We start from the raw sequence: 18,630 nt of genomic DNA, 5'->3' as shown, positions 1-18,630 counted from the left end.
TCTCTGTACACAGAGAGCTGTTACCCTTCCCTTTATAGTTATGACACTGAGTCATTTTATTTTGGGTATTTTATTGCAGTGTAGCTATACCCACAGATGCTAACCACTGATGCAAACTGTAGGCATTTAGGATGTGATCCCACAATTGGCTAAAGGAATGCATGCGCGTGCAATTAATTGCAGGATTGAGTCTGTATTTATTCTTAGGTTGATGTAACAATAAACAACTGTAACATACTTAATATTAGCTGACAATGCAATGTTTAGTAGCTTTTTTCATTGATAAAGCTTGCCTTATTTCCATATATACTGAATGATATCTTCTGTATTATTTCTTGAATTTATTTAAACAGATTATTTTACCGCAATGGAGAATCTTTGCATGAAGGCTTTATTTGATCTATTCTTATCAGATTAATTTACTCACAATAAACTTCCCAGCTTCTCAATCTCTGTTTTGTTTCTTGTGATAAATTATTTAGTTCAAGCAAATCATTGACACCACTCATGCCTGAAATCAAGGCAACAACTACACCTAGAGATCTTATATAGCACCATAATAAATCATCATATAATCTGTATAAATCTCTACTAATGATCTGATTCACAGAGATGGCAGCTCATTCATATAGATTAGACATGAAAACTGGGCCCAGTTGAAGGCTCATAAAAGCCATAATCATTATTTAGAGGATCAAAGCCATTAGAGCTTACAGTATTTTGTCTATATAAATTTAAACTGCAGCGCTACTCCTTACTATGTAATATAATGAATTCAGTGAACCTTGTACACAGTGGGCCCAATTCAGTATTTTTCACGTTTCATTATTCATTGTTTATTATTCATTATTTCCCTGATTAAAAAGAAAATGTGAAATGAATTATTTACAGATACACTACTTTGGACGTGGTTATGTGACTGGGCAGTATCTGACAGAACTGCAAAAAACAGTGATTTCTGGAAGAGTGGCTGAGAAAATGAAAGGTATCACAAGGCAAGGACAAGGAAGTATGAGGAAAATCTCTGGATCAAATTCCGCCCTCATTTCCACTCCTTGCAAATGTACTGTGCCAAAGCTCAGCTGGTGTCAATTAGTCACTGTCCTTTGAAGTCAATGGAGCAATTCTTATTTACACCAGGTGATGATCTGATCCATTTTGGCCCTCTCTGTTTTGTGCTTTCAATAAAACAAAACCTAAAGTCTAAGTGTCAACTGTCCAGGTATTTTGGGGTGGGGGGGGGGAAGGGGCCCTTTTGGATGTTAGTTACAGATGGTGAGTGGGGAAGGGCCCACAATTTTTGTTCCAGTCAGTTAATGTTACTTTGTTTGCAACCTCTGGCACAGCTACAGGTTGTGGAGATATAAGATTAATTGTTTAATTCCATTTGCTCATTGGCCATGCCTGAGGACGACATTTTTCAATTCCACTTGGTAATCTGTCTCTTTTTCCCAGTGCCTGACACCCGCCTTTTTACAATGTCATGTCTCTGTTTAAAAGGTCTATGTGATTAAAAATAAAGGAAGAAACCACCTACTTCATCACTCCAGGGTGATGGTTCAAGGCTCACCCTGCAGTAAAAATCTGTGTTTCTTAGAGATTCTGCTGTTTGCCATCCTCTTTTCTATTACACTGAGAACAGGAACACTCAGCTGCTTACTGTCTCACCATTAAAGATGGGAAAAGTTTCCTTTCTTTGCCTTCTTTTACACTTGACTGAAAAACTGATTGCAAAACTGGAAAAATAACAGATTTTGCAGATTTGATTAAATGTGATGGAATTTTACTCTGAAAAGCTTTCAGGCAAGTTTGCAAACTAAAAAAAGAGAAATTGAAACTTTTGTTAGTAATATGACTATTTGGTGCTCCATGGAAGGAACCCTCAGCTTTGACCACACTTTAACCCAGGAGGAGGAGGTGTCCCGAGGAAGAGGCTCTGCCAAATCTTTCCCTAAGGAGCTATCTGGGGTGGTGAACCACTACATCAATCCTGAGTATCTACAGCCTCCAACTGAACCAAGCACCAAATGCAGTGAAGATCAATCATCTTTGCTATAAAGATGGTGCATATTCATGAAAGTTTCTCAAACAGCATAGATCTGTTTCCCCTACAATGGCCAACAAACATAGCTTTTGTATTCGCAGAGTTCAGTACATTCACTCCTCAGGAAGCACTGGATACCCTACAGGAGTCTCCACTCAAGACCTGTAAATCTAACCCATGTCCTTCCTCACTGGTGGATGATGATCATGAACAATTGGTGCCACTCATGACTGAAATAACCAGTGCTTCATTCAGGAAGGAATCTTCCCTTCCTCCTTTAAACATAAAGTAGTCCAACCAACATTGAAGAATACATTGGTATGGATATGTTTGTTCTAGCCAGCTGCCACATGGTATCAAAGCTTCTGTTCCTTAGCAAGCTCATAGAGAAGCTAGCCATGTTACCCCCCAAAACAGACCCACCCCCACAATAACTCACCTATTACGCCTTCCTGGGTTTACCAGAGGTTCCCTTCAGTTGTCTCATTTATCTGCCCCCCCGAGGAATTGCCAGGGCTTTGCATGAAACACTTTTAGGAAAAACTTCACAGTACAACTTAGAACTGCCACCCTTGGGAGGACCCCAGATACAGCCCTCCGACATAATTAATTGACATCCAAGCAGTATTCTTCCAAAACGAAGTATTTTCTTTAGTTAGTGTAACTAATCTTCCCCGATACAATTAATTTTAACATAGATCAAAACATAAACAGAAATCCTTTAGCACAATTCTTGAGTACAGGTTAAAAGTACCCAAACCATAAATATATAGTTCGAGCAATACTGAGCGGCTGCATTCCCTATGCGCTGATCAGTCACTTGCAGTCACTGACAGCAATCTTAAACTTTATACATATGAAACAATGTAACATTCACAACCCAAACACACATCTTTATTAACCCAAACATACATACACATACTCATTAATACAGACACATACTCCTATTTCTATCTATATTTTGCACTATAGCTAGCATGCTTATGCTCCACAGTCTTCTCTCCCTCTGCTTTGACAGGGTCCCTTTATGCTTTGTCCCAGCAGCACCGCTGCTGCTACTGCTGTGACCCTGGAGTTGTATCTTATGATTCTGTCTTCTGACTTCTCCTTCTTCTCTTCTTCTCCTGCTCCTAATTTTCTTGACTGACTGACCTTTACCTGCTGACTGCCTGGCTTTTATTCAGTTTTACCATCCACTGGACCCCTTCAGATTGGCATGTTTCCTAATCCTGACATTAGCATACGCTATCCTCCAATTACTCTCTCTGATTGGTCCATACTTATAGACCAATCACAACCACTAAATCTGTCAATCAAAGCTATTACACAACAAGTCTTAGTATTATGGTCTGTTTACTATTATGGTCTGGTGACCCTCACCTAGTTTTGGACTGAGCATGCCTGACTGACCCTTCCCTGCAGTGTTGGAGTGACCTTTACTTTGCCCCAGTCTATTTGTCTGCCTGCCAACATACTAGCCATAGGCTAACCTGAAACTGCTAGCTCACTCTCCTTGGCTGTGTGCCAACATTTTACACATACCAAATGACCCAAACCATTAAACTATAAACCATTACCTCATCTGTTTTAATATGTATCCAACTGTTAATGTATGCATCTTAATGTTAAGGTCTGCTGTTGCCACTCCGTTTTTTACCAATTTAGTTCATTTTATTTTAGTTCTTCCCCTATTTTCAGTTAATGGTGGCAAAGCAATATTTTCAGTGCTGTGCTTAGGAAATAGAATAGAGCATCTCAGAATTTCTCATATAAGCTCATGTAATTGAAGTTAATATCATAGATTCAACACAATTAGGATTCAGGCCAGGACATGGGATGGAAATGGCTTTAGTGGGATTGATGGATACTTGCTGACATACTAAGGACATCACCACATATGGCTGGACGTAGTAGGGTTTCAGGGTTCCCTCTGATGAGTATCAAATAGTAATACACCCCACAACACACTCATTTTCTCTTCCTTAGTTTGCAAAATTGATCAAAAATTTTCAGAGAAAAATTCCTGAATTATGCTGGATAAGTGGACAAAATCCATTCTCATCCTCCTGGACCTCTCTGCAGTATTCAACATTGTTGCACATAATATACTGCTGTCCTGTCTGAAAAGGTGGAAGGTGTCCAGGGAAATGTGCTAAAATGGTTTATGTCCTTCCTGCAGAGATGCACCCAAAGATCATTGATGAAAAACTGAATCTCCTCCATCAGGATCAATTCTCTCTCTGGTCCTATTCAACATCAACATGCAGCCACTAAGTAAAATGGTAAGATGACATGGACTTAGCTGCCAGAAATATCTATCTATTTATCTATTTCATGATTTTATACTACTGCCTATCACCATAGTATCTGGGCATCTTCCATGTAAAATCAATAGCAATAGCGAAGTCACAAATAGGTTTCATAGAGTCTCTGACACTTCTCCCTTTTAGAAATAAAATCTCTGCTGGGTACAATGTTTGGTTTTGATGTTTAAAATTCTATTAATTCTCTCTCTATCTGGATTATTTGGTAGGAGCTTATTGGATTGATGGGGATGTCAACGTTGAGAGTCTCATTCTTATGGTGGAAAGGCTTTTTCAAAGAGGAAGGTTTTGCAGTGTTTACTAAGGATGATTCAACCCTGGATTTACATAATCTCTTCTAAATTACTTCTATAGCTGGATTCCCTTGACCAAGAATGCTCTATTCCCAGCACCCATACACTTTATCTTCAGTTTTGAGATCTGTGTTGTCCCAGAGAAGCACAGATGGTGCTTGATAGATCAAAATTCAGTCTTGAACATATATGAGGCTTGATCCATTCATTGCTTTGAAAATGAGGATCAAAGCCTTACACTGGCATCAGAAACTGACTGACAGTCAGTGGGTGGACTTGAGAATGAGCCTATTGTGCTCATGCTGGCCTACGCTAGAGAGAAGGTGGGCGACCACATTCTGAACCAGCTGGAGCTTGTGCATTGTCTTCACATATACTTTAGACACAGTGATGGATAGTAGTCATCCAGGAAAAGAAAATGTATGGATAACTCTGGCCAGATCTTGGTCCAAGAGGAAGGGACAAAGTTTCCTAGCAAGCTGGATTTGAAAGAAGGTATTTTTTTAGATATTGATCCTACCTGGTCCTCAAAGCTTAGTAAAGAGTCCTAGAGGACCCTGAGGCTTCACACCAATCTGACAAATGGGGACAGTATGCTTTCAATGGAAGATGGAGCTAACATTGCAGCTACTACTTCAAAATGTTTCCCTTTTCCAACCACTATACCTTCTGTCTTGCCTTGAGCAAGCTGCTCTTCATCCTACAGCTGATTTCCTGTAGGTGTTCTGACATTTTAGTAAGTGACAGTGATTGCATCAGTTGAGAATGAGATACGCAGTTGAATGTTGTGTCATATGCAGATGTCACACAGTTCTACCTATCCTTCATTACATAAAACCATATCACCACCATCAGATAACCCAGTGCTTGGAAAAGATCAGATCATAGACGAAAAATGGCTGTTTGATGCTTAATCTAAGCAATATAGAGGTTATGTTGATGAACAGAGGAAATCACTTTGAAGAATTTGAAGAAAAAGCAGCCACAGTGTAGTCTCTTTTGGTTGAAGGTACACACCCACAAGTGGTTAATTCTGTCTGTAGTTTAGAAGTACTCTTGGGTTCTTTGCTGACACTAAGCTCTTACACAGCAGCATCTATGAGTAATACTTTCTACCATCTCTGGTTTGCTTGCAAACTGTCTCCCTTCCTGGTGGCCAATGACATGGCCTTGGTTATACACACCTTTGTTATCTCCCAGCTGGACTACAGCAATACAGTATATCTGGACATGAATCCAAGCCTTTAGGAAACTCTAACTCATACAGAATGTTGCAGTGCTTCTTCTCAGCAGTGCAGACTATCCCAAGCCTATCAGACCTGTCCTCCCCTCTCTGCACTGGCTTCCTATAGAATATTGAGTCAAATTCAAGGTCTCAGTCCTAGTCTTAACGGTGCTCAATGTCCTGGACCAAGGATATCTAAAAGATCAACTAAAGCTTTGGAATGAAGTAAGTGGTCAACAATTCCGGTCCTCTGGCACAATAGAACCTTCTACCAGCAGGATAAAGCTCATCTGTGCAGAAGACAGAGGCATCTACGGGCTGGCCCAAGACAATGGAATTCCCACAAGAATGGAAAATTACAGACCTCACCACCTTCCACTCCAAGTGCAAAGTGCAATTCTTCAGTTTTGCATTCTCTAACATAAACATGCAGCAGTGTACACATTTGCCAAGCAAATAAAACAAGACATAACAAAATAAAACAAAAAATCTCTACAAAAACCAAACACTCCACTACACAGACGATTCTCTCCCTAGGGAGAGGGTGAGAGAAATATATGATGGATGTTAGCCATATTGCTTAATGCACTGTTGTAAAGTGCTCATATACTGTGGTGATGAGGATGGCATAAGAACCTCTGTAGAATAGAATAGAATAGAATAGAATAGAATAGAAAGCTGAGCCCCTGGATGAATTTTTCTGTCTTAATGGTCTACCCTTGGCCCTGTGATCAAGGACAATTTCCACTTTTATTCAAGTGGCTTTCCACAATTCTCTTTCAGCATGGGTGTTGCCTTCCATTCCACAGGCTGAATTCTTCTCTCAGATCTACACAGTATATTTCAGTTCCAGTACTCTAAGCACCCTAACATAAATGTGCAACATGTCGGGTTCTACATATGTATGTTAGAAAGAGCATGTATAGGAGGGTTGTAGAATAGAGTTGGGTAAACACAAGAAGAGAATTTTGCCCCATATCTGTTTTGTTTTTATCAACATGCTCTCCTCCTTACTGCTCTAAAGAGTTAATATGCCTTGCTGCCAAACATCTGATAAACTTCAGAAGTAAACAACAACAAAAGGAGTAGTTCTAGTGATAACTGAATTGCAATACGGATAGGACACTGGCACCAAATCAACTTGACATTAATAAATTGTCAACACATTTTTTTTGCTCATCTGCCTTTTAACTTGAATGATTAGAAATACTATTTATTGATTCACAATCTAATGGAGCCTGTTTCTCTTCTCACTACCACTGTTTTTACACTTGTTTCAATAGAGTTACTCTTGATTCTTAGCTGTATAATTTAGAGAGAATCAAGCCCACTATTTTTGCTCTTACAAATCCCCATGGTTCAAACAGGAGAATACAGAGAAAAGGTCTGGCTAGGGGGCATAGACAGAGCAAGACATTTTTAAATGTGTTTATTAAATTTCAAAGTGAGCCTAAGTGTTGGAATCCAACAGTTTAGGCTGGGGTGCATGAGGCGAAAAGTTGAGTGTTTTTTTTTTTTTAACCTATCACTTTAAAATATGCTGGTTCCCACTTTGACATACTGTGCATATAAAAAGGCTGGATATATTTTAGATTAACAGCATGTATCTTTAATTATACTCTCTTTAGTTAATAGCTTTGAGAATTGTATTTTATTAAAGAGCTTTTGCTCACCAGGAAGGTTTTTTTCTAAGCTCCTACAGCTCTGCTTCATAGCAGATACCAATGTCACACCAATCCCTACGGGATTCTTGGATGCAGCTATACTACATTCCCTCCCACAGAGATTTGCAATATTTTACTTTAGTGCTTATATTCAAGTTTTCTTCTCAGTGTAAAATGTTCAGCTCTTTACTACTCTACATTACTGTACATCAGTTGATGGCCAGCTGGGCTATTTTTCAGATGAAATAGACTTAGCTGCAATGTAAAATACTGAATCCAAAAAGTCATAATCCCCAGTAAAGTTGAGCTTCAAAGAAACGTTTTCATATAGGTAATTATTGTAAATATTATGATGTTCTTGTTCTAGTGTGCTACAGTTCTCAGTTATCAAGTGGTAATAAACTTAAAAGCCATCAAAACTCATGAAAGATGATCCTTGATGTTGCACATCAGACTGCAACAAAGATAGCTAGAATAATTTATCTTTATTTCCATAACAGTGCTGGGCTTGTCTGAGGTCAGAAATCGCATAGAACATGGTCATTGAGAGCGTCTGTTCTCATCAGTGGACCCTGTCCCAATCACAGTCAGAGGCCTTCTTTCAGGTTTTCAAACTTTTACTTTTCAGAATTCAATATTCCTTTTTTTTTTTTTCATTTTGGGCTTCATTTAAAAAGTATTCTGATGAAGTCATTCAGCTCAGCAGACAAAAAATCAAACTGATACCCAAAGCCCTTTTCATCATTTCACATCATTATACAAGTAAAAGTGGTTGAACAACAAAAGAAGGCATGCTTTTTTCCACCATTATTGGTCCAGCCTGCTGAAAATATGTAGAGCTTTCTGAAGCATACAAGTCCCAGGAGACCACATAGGGGCTGTGCTGTGAGCTAACTCCCAGGAGACAAGCTCTCTGTGTGGAAATGCCAGGGTTGCTAAAGGAAAAGGGAATAACAGAAATTGTTCCAGATGTGCAGGAAGAAAGACAAGACACAAGGGATGTGGTCTGATTAGGCCACAACTGTATGAACTTAATTCATAAGGGAACCATCTGACAATAATCTGTACAATTCATTTATCCTTCTTTCCATAATCTGTTCAGCCTGATGGACAGCTGCCTTCAGCCCCTTCTGTTGCATGGAAGCCAATGGGTTTCTACACAACTCTTGGCTCCTTCTTCTTCCAAACCATGAGAAGGTGCCTCTTCTGATGGGCAAAACAGGGTGGGGAAGGGAAAATTCCTCTAAAAGGAGCAACAGAAGTTAATGAAAACCTTATGCAATAACATGCCTGTAAATATATACTGTCCCTTTAAGACCAAGGAGTAAAGTCTCCAGAGGCTTCCCTGCAAATGTGAATATGGAAAGCAACTGCTGAGACAGTGGAAGTAGTTGCAAGGTAGCAGAGGGTGGACTGAGGCTGCTAATTCTAGCTAGGATTTGAAAGTAGATCCCTGAAGAAGGAGCAAGGACAGGCTCCCCTGTCTCTCACTCAGCCAGAGGGAATCCTGGGAAAGAGGGCAGGATATAAACTGCCTTCAGTAGAGGAAATACTGTGGAGAGAGTTAGAGGGTTTTGGGTAGGTTTTTCTAAAATGATGGAAAACTTTGGCATAAACTGTGAGATTCACTACCAGTTTGGGGAAGAAGTTGCATTCTTAGCAGGTTCACTTGGGAGGACAAAACCTTGAGGAAGAGGGGTTTATTTTTTTTCCAGAATTCCATGGTCAAAGCCTTTTTGTATATGTTGGCCTGCTATGGTACATGCTGAAGAAGCTCTTTATTAATCCAGCCAGTAAATAGTTGCTTAATGTCCAGAAGTGTCAGGGTTTATATTCCCGAGCCTTTTACCTTGGCTTTGCATAACTGTGAATAGTCCTAGCCCTCTAAATAACTAGTATTTTTAAAAAATGTCCTGCTACAATCTTTGCCCCTATCTTGGTGCAGTGAGGTCCACTGATTAATTTTGACCTGTGTAAAAGTATTTTGTTTGGTTAAATATGTTGTCTTTTAACTTCTACTTCCCCTTATTCTCATGTCATGTCTCAATGTTTCTCTTGCATCATGTTGTGTGGGTGTCTTTGGATCTACCCCCCACCTCTCTTCCTGCTAGAGTTTCCAGCCTAATAGGTGGTATAACCTCCACAGATGGCTCCATTACAGAGACCAGGAGAAGCAAGTGTAAACTGTCATCTGCATCTTGACCTGTGGATCTGTAAACTGAGTCAAAATCTGTAGATCTCTTTTACACACACAGGACATAATTCTGCTGTAGGAACTCATTTCCTTAAAACAGTCACAGTCTAGAGGAGAGATTTAGTTTTATACTTAAAATGATGAAGGGATACCATAAAAATTGCCAACACCGTGGCTATAAGATTTCCTATTACCACTAGCAGATGTTAGGTAAGGGCTTCCACAACCATCCTCATTAACTGCACACTATAAAGATGGAAAATTCAGAGGTCAGCCATTTAGAAACTACTGTTTCTAAAACACTGTACAACAATATAATGAAACACTTATTCCTAAATAAGAATGAATGCACTATAATGAGCTGCAGAACCAAGACATGCAATATGCCTGTATAACTGGATCTTTTCTTATTAATTTGAGATACAGTTCTGGCAGCTAAAATCAGCAATTGCCTGTGGTTCAGTGAAGTGCTGAAGAAAAGAGTTGTCAGGCTACTGGAACAGACAGTTCCTTTTAATAGGACAACCTACATACTGTAGGGAAGGGGGGGCCTAGATGTTAAGATTCTGAATGTAGCTTACAGTGGCAGGTTCATGCTGCAGTAGTTCTACCCTCCTTTCCTACTTGCATTCATCAGAGGGGGGAAAGGTGCTATATGTTGGTTGTTATAAGCTAGTCAAAGTTTGGGGTCTGGAGATGTTCCATGTAGAAGTAGAAAATGTTGGAGTTTGGTATCTCCTTTGATACAATCTGGTTTATTTATAAGGAACATACATTCTCCAAATGTAGAAAGAACCATGATCAAAATAAGCAGTTGTGACATTCTGTATCTTGAGGGAGCACCCTGTAACCCCCCATATTCCTCATCTGTATATAATTGTGATATTACCTTACAAGGCATGCTTTATATATTCTCTGTCCATATACGTAAATCATTAATGCATGTGAAGTTATGAGAATTGCGTTGTATGGTTGTCACTAAAACATGCTGTAAATTGGGGAATCAGCCAGATATTAGTTCCCCAGATGCAACAGCAAGGAAAGTAACCAATGCACGGGTGGGGTGGGAAACAACCCATCAACAGCCATTGTCCAGCAAAGGAACTAAAATGCAATGACTCATCTGCATGAAGCCACACCAGGGGGATTGCTCAGTTTTGCCTGGAGACTCAGCAATGTCCCCCAGACATGCCTGGACTTCTGTTCTACAACCTCATGTACTGAGGGTATAAAACTGAACATGGGGGCCAGGCTTGGCCTTTTCTTCTGCCCTCACCTACTCTGCAAGTAATTAAAACACTGAGAGGAAAACAAAACTCCAACAGAGGAAATTGTTCCTTAAACCTGGGCCAAACCTGTATATTAAGGACTGCAATATCCAGTGGGATGAGAAAAACTACTTAATCTAGCCGTTGTCCAGTCTAATAGGGTTGAGAGTTTAGACTGCATGATTATATTTTATTTCTTTTGGTAACTAACTCTGACTTTTTGCCTATCACTTAAAATCTTTTATAGTCAATACATTTGTTTAATGGTTTATCTTTACCAGTGAGTTTGTATGAAGTGTGTGGCAAATCTGGTCAGGTTTGACAAAGGCTGGTGTATAGCCACTTTCCATTGTTGAAGTGGTGAACCAATTAATAAATCTGCACTGCCCATTTTAAGCAGTGAAAGATGATATAGCCCTGAGGTATGGTGCTGGGAGGATTTGGCTGGTGCCTTTCTCTGTGTGATTCATGAATGGCTCCAGGAGCATTCATGCAATATAGCTGGGTGTGGGGCTCCACATGCTTTTGTGCTGCGTGATAACAGCACCTGAAGGGGTTTGCTGCTGGTCACTAGCAAGGCACTGTGAGAGACAGCCCAGGCTGGAGAGTTAAAGGGACACAGCAATCCCACAGTCCCAGGCTGGGGATCCCATCACAGCAGTTTCTTAGCTTACTACCTGAAGCCTCTCTACCCAACACATGCAAAAGCTCGCTCTCTAGCTTTTTCCAGAGTCACACTGAACTCACCAGCTTTTGCTTAGCTTTCTTGCCTTTTACCTTTGCCTCTCCCTCTTCTTGTCTGGTCTCAGTTTCTGTCTGTTCTGCCATCCTACCAACCTACAATTCTCAGCCACACCCCTTCATCCACTGAGTCCAAAGTCCTGGGTGAGTTCACTATCCTTTTGTATCATAGGGCAGGGGAGGGAGCACTTTGTGAATAATTTATCCTCACAATTATGTTAATTAATTAACATTAAATTAAAGGGTGTAAAGGGTGTGTTCATACACAATCTGAAAGGGGTTTGTGTTTCATGCAGCCACTAGTACCTCTCAGCATAACAGTACTATAATAGTTGCTTTGGTCCTGTCTCAGCATGGGGTAGAACTAGATAACCTCTTGTGGTCCCTTCCAGCTCCTCATATCTATGACTAGTTAAGACTGAAAAAAGAGTCTCTTATCATTTGTGTTCACCTTTTAGGCAGTAGTTTTCCACGTGATTTAATTTTTATTTTATTTTTCCCCCGTATACAAAATCTTTCAGCCACACTTCAGTTTAAATTGAGGGAAAGTACTTTTTCACTTTTGTTAATCTTCTTACTTTTGATTCAAGAATGACTGAATTTAAAAAATTGGCTGGTAAATAGTTAAATGTAAGAAATATGCGCCTGATCCAACCCCTATTAATGTCAGTAGAGAGACTTCAGCTGACTTAACTGAGCATTTGATCAGGCCCCATGCCTCTACCAAGTCTGAAATTTAATTGAACCATAAAGTTATAAGCAACTGAAAAAGATTGCTGAGCATGCTCGGTAGACATTCCTGATTAGTATTTTAAGCAGAGGTGAATGAAGCTCTTGATACCAGTTTGGTTTAGTCAGGTGTCAGCAAACACAGGAAATGCAGCTGTTGGGATGACTCCGGATGTAGAAGAGTGTAACTTTCGCACCTCATAATATTTTAACAACATACTGTTTTAATATCACAAACAGGAGAAAATTGAGAAAGGGAAAAAATCAGTCCTCATTTTGGATCTTGACACAGGTTTCATTGTATGCAGCAAGTTCTGAGCTTTCACTAAAAGATGTTCTAGCCTGATTCTTTACTGTCTTGCAACTTAAGTATTCACACCTGTGTAAAATGCTACCACTGGTAAATTCTCTTTATATAGGTGTAAGTAATTACCCACTCAGTGCAAGAACTGGGTCTAATCTTTGTTAATTACTTGATGCAGAATGACAATGACACTCAGTAGCATCTATTTATAATCTTTGGAATGCTGCATTTGGTCAATTCCAAAATTCCAGGGAATGTTCTAGGCATCGATGAGCACAACTGTATTGATTTTTGGTGCAAACTGAAACACCAAAAAAAACCTGATTCACAGAAGAGTCAGAGCTATAGACCGCCTGAGACTGCAGACAGAGGAATCTCTGCTGCTGATATGCAAACATATCTTAGGCAGTAGCTAAACTTGCTCTGTGAAGATAGTGCCTGTAGGCTGGACTTTGTTAGAAATAAGAGATGTATAGGGCATGGTGGGAATCAGAGTGGGGCAAGAGTGAGGGTAGGGAGAATCAGCATGGCCTGGAGGGATAGAGCAGTAGTGCTGGGGGAAGCAAGAAGTTGGGGGAAGGGAGAAAGATGGTGGAGGAAGCAGGGACGTGCACGGGATTGGAAATTATGGTGATAAGGCAAACAGGAACCCAGAGGGGAAAACTGGGTGCATGGGTATAGTTGCAGGGATGTGGAATGGAGAGAGGAAGGGGGAAATGGGCCCCTGGGGGAGGGAATTGAGATGCAGAGGAGGAAATGGGAGGCATATAGACCCTGGCATGGGGTGGGGAAAGGGGCAAATAGAAGGCACACAGATGTGGTGAAAGGGCAAATGGTGATGCAAACAGAGCCCCTGCTATGCTGGAGTGAATGGGGCACAGGGGTATGGCGGTGTACCCAGAACCTGTGGCATGAGGTACAAGATGGGGGGGTTGCAGAGAGTCCCTGAAAGAGAGGGGGTAGGAGGGTGACTCACAGGGACTTGTCAGGGAAATGGAGGAATTCAAGGAGTCTCTGGTGTGACCCAGGGTGCTTGGGGTAGTCCTCACTGAAAATGCCAAGGTGAGGGCAAGCTGCAAAAAGGAAAGCAGATTCTCCCAAAAACTGGTGGTTAACACTCAAGTTAGACTCACCAAGCCAGTGGTGGGCAACCTGCGGGCCGCATGCCACAAGACAGTTTGTTTACATTGACTGGCCACAGGCATGACCGCTTGCAGCTCCCAGTGGCTACGGTTTGCTGTTCCCAGCCAATGGGAGCTGCAGGAAGCAGCGGCCAGTATGTCCCTGCAGCCTGCGCCGCTTCCCACTGTGACGGGTTGGATCACAGAAACCCCCCTGGGAGCTGCCAACTGATGTGCCACACCCGCAGCTCCCATTGGCCAGGAATGGTGAACTGCGCCACTGGGAGCTGCAGGCTGCTGTGCCTGTGGACGGTCAATGTAAACAAACTGTCTTGCAGCCACCAGCGGATTACCACTGCACCAACCTGTCAGAAGCTGTGCTCCTGATCCCCCACTCTGGTTATCAAGATGCTAAAAAAGAAATCACACAGCCCCATTTATTGCATTCCAGTTCTCTAGCTCCCAATCAGCACATAGGTCCAGTACACTGAGAAGTTATTTAAAAACTCTGCTCACTATACATAATGTTCTTCTGACCCCAAAGGCCAGCCACATTACCAACTCAATATTAGTTTGGATCTTACCCAAAATACCATGCTGCCAGCCAATCCTTTAGTATCTTAAACTAATGGTTTATTACAAAAGAAAATAAAGAGCAAGAAGAGAGTTGCTAAATGGTACAGCAATCAGATACATACATAAGACTTCAAAGTCCATATATCAGGTTCTTAGGAGTATTAGTGAGTTTGCTGGCTTGAAAGTCCCTCTGGAACACATCCACACCTTGCATGGATCATTCAGTCCTTTGTTCAATGTTTCAGTGTGTAGAGAAGTTGCTCCAGAGGTAGGAAGCAGGATTGAAGACAAAATGGAGATGATGCAGCTACCTTTTTATATCCTTTGCCATGTGGCTTGTACTTCCTTTGTCCCAAACACAAGCTTCACAGCACACGGCATGGAAAAGCCTTAGAGTTCTATCCATAGGAATGCCCCTACATGTCTTGCTGACTCATAAGGTGTAGCCCCTGGCTTTTTTCAGTGGGTTCCTTGTACAGCTGATGTCCCTTGATGGGCCATCAAGAAAGCTTAATGCGGATGCCACTCTGTCTGGGGGTGTCACCCAGAAATACAGTACAAGTTTTGAAATACAAATATATCATATATATCTGTAACTCACAATACAAAAGTCATACAAACATATAAACAAGATTACCGTACTTGGCAAATCATAGCATTTTCACTGACACCTTACACGGTATATCTGGCAAGATTAATTGCAATTTTATAATATTGATATTAACAATAATATAAAGTGTCTCACGATTCCATACAGCGTTACACCTGATGGGTGCAATGCACTCAGACTACAGAAGCTAAGAAGTGTGCTATCCCCTGGGTAATTTAGTTTATTTTTAGGGTTGGTCAGCTGCCTCTCTAATACTAATAGCTAATTATACTATGGCTTTAAAATCCCTCACCTCAATGGATTGAGGGGAGGCAACTTTTTCCTAGCAAATTAAAATCCCCAGGGGACATCTCAGCTGATTATTTACATAAAGGTTAATCAAAGTTTGGAACTCGAACAAATCCTTCTTCTTGGTCTCTGCTAAAGGTCCCAGAAAGGGAGTTAAATACTACTATTTGTACAGTATTGCTATTTTTTTGTGATATGGGCACTTATTCCAGTTGCTATTGAACAAGACCAACTGTTCACTTCATACGGTGAAGCATCTGGTAGGGTTATCTTTATCAAGCCGAGCCATTCTTTAACTGGTGGACTGAAGATGAAAGCCTCTGTCACTTCTATTCCCTGAAGCATCCCAGTGATAGTCTGGAGAAGGCCCATGGGAATCCTTTGTTTAAAATTCTTGACTCATGCCTCTGAAGTTCATCCTGTCTGGATGCTGGTAACGCATCCAGCGAATCTTATAAATACTTATTGAAAAGCAAGTTGTTTGGCTCTTGGTGCAGTCTGAAGATAGGCACTTTCAATACTGTTCCCAAGGGAGGATGTCTTAATGAAGTCCTGATCCAATGTCTACCACTTCAGTCATTGTAGTATTGTGTGCGTGTGTGTGTATGGGTATACACACACACATACCATTATATATATGAATTTGTATAAATGTTTACGAGGAAGCTATAAACAGATTTAGCGTACACATTTAAATGTTTGTTTGCACAGTAATTATTCTGCTTTTCTTGACTGAGTGTTCTGGTTAAACAGGAAAAACAAATTAATAGGTTCTGCAGTCCCTCACTCCCCTTCATAAACACATGCACCTGGTACACAGCCATTATCACAGATGGAGAGATTATTTTTGGGGAGCCCCTAACACTCTGTTTGGCAGCTTGTATAGGAAAAGAGAATAGAATTTCAAACCTACTTCATTTAACTACTTGACACTAGCTGAAATTTTCCTCATTGAGCAGAATTTATGTTGTTGCATTAAACAAGCCATTACCAGTCATTAAACCAATTGGATTAAACCAATTTTTTGGGTAGACACCAATTAAAGCTGCACTCCTGATTGTGGGAATCCATATTAAGATTACATATGTGTAGAGTATGAGTACAATATTAACTTTTTTTTTTCAAAAACTTTTAAAAAATGATATATATTCAGCATAATTGAGCTTCAGCAGTCTCTGGGATAGAGAAAATAGCCAGCTGAAGGCCAGGATATTACCCCCAACAGAGAAGAAAATTCTGTGCAGTGATGCTGGGGTTAACCCTGACTCTTAGGCCTGGTCTACACTAACCCCCCAAATCGAACTAAGATATGCAACTTCAGCTACGTGAAGTACCTTAGTTCGATCTTACCTCGGTCCACACGCGGCAGGCAGGCTCCCCCATCGACTCCGTGGTACTCCTCTCATCTAGCTGGAGTACCGCAGTCGACGGCGAGCACTTCCTGGTTCGACTTATCGCGTCCAGACAAGACGTGATAAGTTGAACCCAGAAGTTTGATCGCTCGCCGCCGAACTACCGGGTAAGTGTAGACATACCCTTAGAATGTTCACATGGAGTAAGAAGATTCTTAGGGTGATATCTTGACTCCACTGAAGTCAACAGGACCTTTGCGCAGACTTTCAACCCTACTAGGTATTTACATATTTAAAACTGGGTATTTAGACCATCTCATGCAGAAGAATCAGAAAAAGCTTCACTGCTACTCTGTGTTTTCTCTTTTTAAAGCAACTTTCTATCTCTGCTAAAAATGTTTCTGCCAAACCCTCACTCTTCCTGACACACTCTCCCACTGCATTTCAGCTTATATATTTTGACAATTTCACACCACTTGCTACAGACTCTGTGGAATGCAATGGAGGCAGGATACAGGGTTTTCCTCTAAAATGCTGTTCTCTGAGTCTCGAATGTGCAGAGGCCTCTTAATTACAGATTTGCCTTGCCTTGCCTTATATTTCCGAAGCACTGCATAGACACTAAGTGGCCGATTGTTTCCCCTTGTTCTGGCCACTTTTTGTTGCTCAGGTGTAGAGCTGTGTGCATAACTGTTTTTTTCCCCCAGTTCACTGGTGAAACTGTTAAATAAATAAATTGTTTTGGATCAATATGCAACTAATATTCAACAGAACAAAAAAATTCATTCTGAGCTGGCAACGTATTGTTTCCATTTCAGCAGGGCCGCCCAGAGGATTCAGGGGGCCTGGAGCAAAGCAATTTCGGGGACCCCTTGCTTAAAAAAAAGTTGCAATACTGTAGAATACTATATTCTCATGGGGACCCCTGCGGGCCCGGGGCCTGGGGCAAATTGCCCCACTTGCCTCCCCCCGCCCCTCTCTGGGCGGCCCTGCGTTTCAGGCATTTTTACCTGCTTTTTTTATTAAAGCAAAGGAAATTCGGAAACCCATTCACAAAACTAGTGGTAGTGCTGCCTCCCTTAAGCCTTATAGCCCTGCAGTTAGAACACCCGCCTGGGTGCAAGTCCTCTCTTCTTTCCCCTCCACCCCCCGCCCCAAGCATGATTCAAAAAAAGAGACTTGAATTTAGGGTTCTCACCTGGGAGGTGAGTGATTCAACTACTGGGATTTAGTGTATTCTGGGGTGGGTCTTTCTAAATCTTTTCTATTGATTCTTCTCTATTTTGTATATACTGCTTAAATAGTCTTTGGGCCACAGAGCATGAAACTATGATTCTATAGCCTCACTCAGTGCACTCACTCAGAATGGGGACTTCAACCCAGGACTCCCACATCCCAGGTGAGTATTCCAGCCATGAGGAAGAGAGGAAGCAGTAGCACCTAAATCTCCCTGTGAATTTATCTCAAAGAATTTTTTTTTGTCTGAAACTATTCAGTAAATTTGTGTAGAATTTGAAAATAGTTATTCACTGAAAAATACAGTTTATAACTCCTCATCCGAAAACTGTTGCCTGGTCTATTCAGATGGGGCAAGGCCTGGGACTTGTTTTTAACCAATCACTTCCCCATCATGGGAAACTTCTCACCTGATGTGAGCCCAGTGTAGCCATCTACTGTACCACATGTCCTCTTATCATAGAATCATAGAATATCAGGGTTGGAAGGGACCTCAGGAGGTCATCTAGTCCAACCCCCTGCTCAAAGCAGGACCAATTCCCAACTAAATCATCCCAGCCAGGGCTTTGTCAAGCCTGACCTTAAAAACCTCTAAGGAAGGAGATTCCACCACCTTCCTAGGTAACCCATTCCAGTGCTTCACCACCCTCCTAGTGAAAAA

The sequence above is a fragment of the Terrapene carolina genome, unplaced genomic scaffold (assembly GCF_002925995.2).
Source record: "Terrapene carolina triunguis isolate 2854851 unplaced genomic scaffold, T_m_triunguis-2.0 Scaffold68, whole genome shotgun sequence".
NCBI lineage: Eukaryota > Metazoa > Chordata > Testudines > Emydidae > Terrapene > Terrapene triunguis.
The sequence above is the reverse complement of the archived record's forward strand: the minus strand, read 5'-3'. Positions refer to the sequence as shown.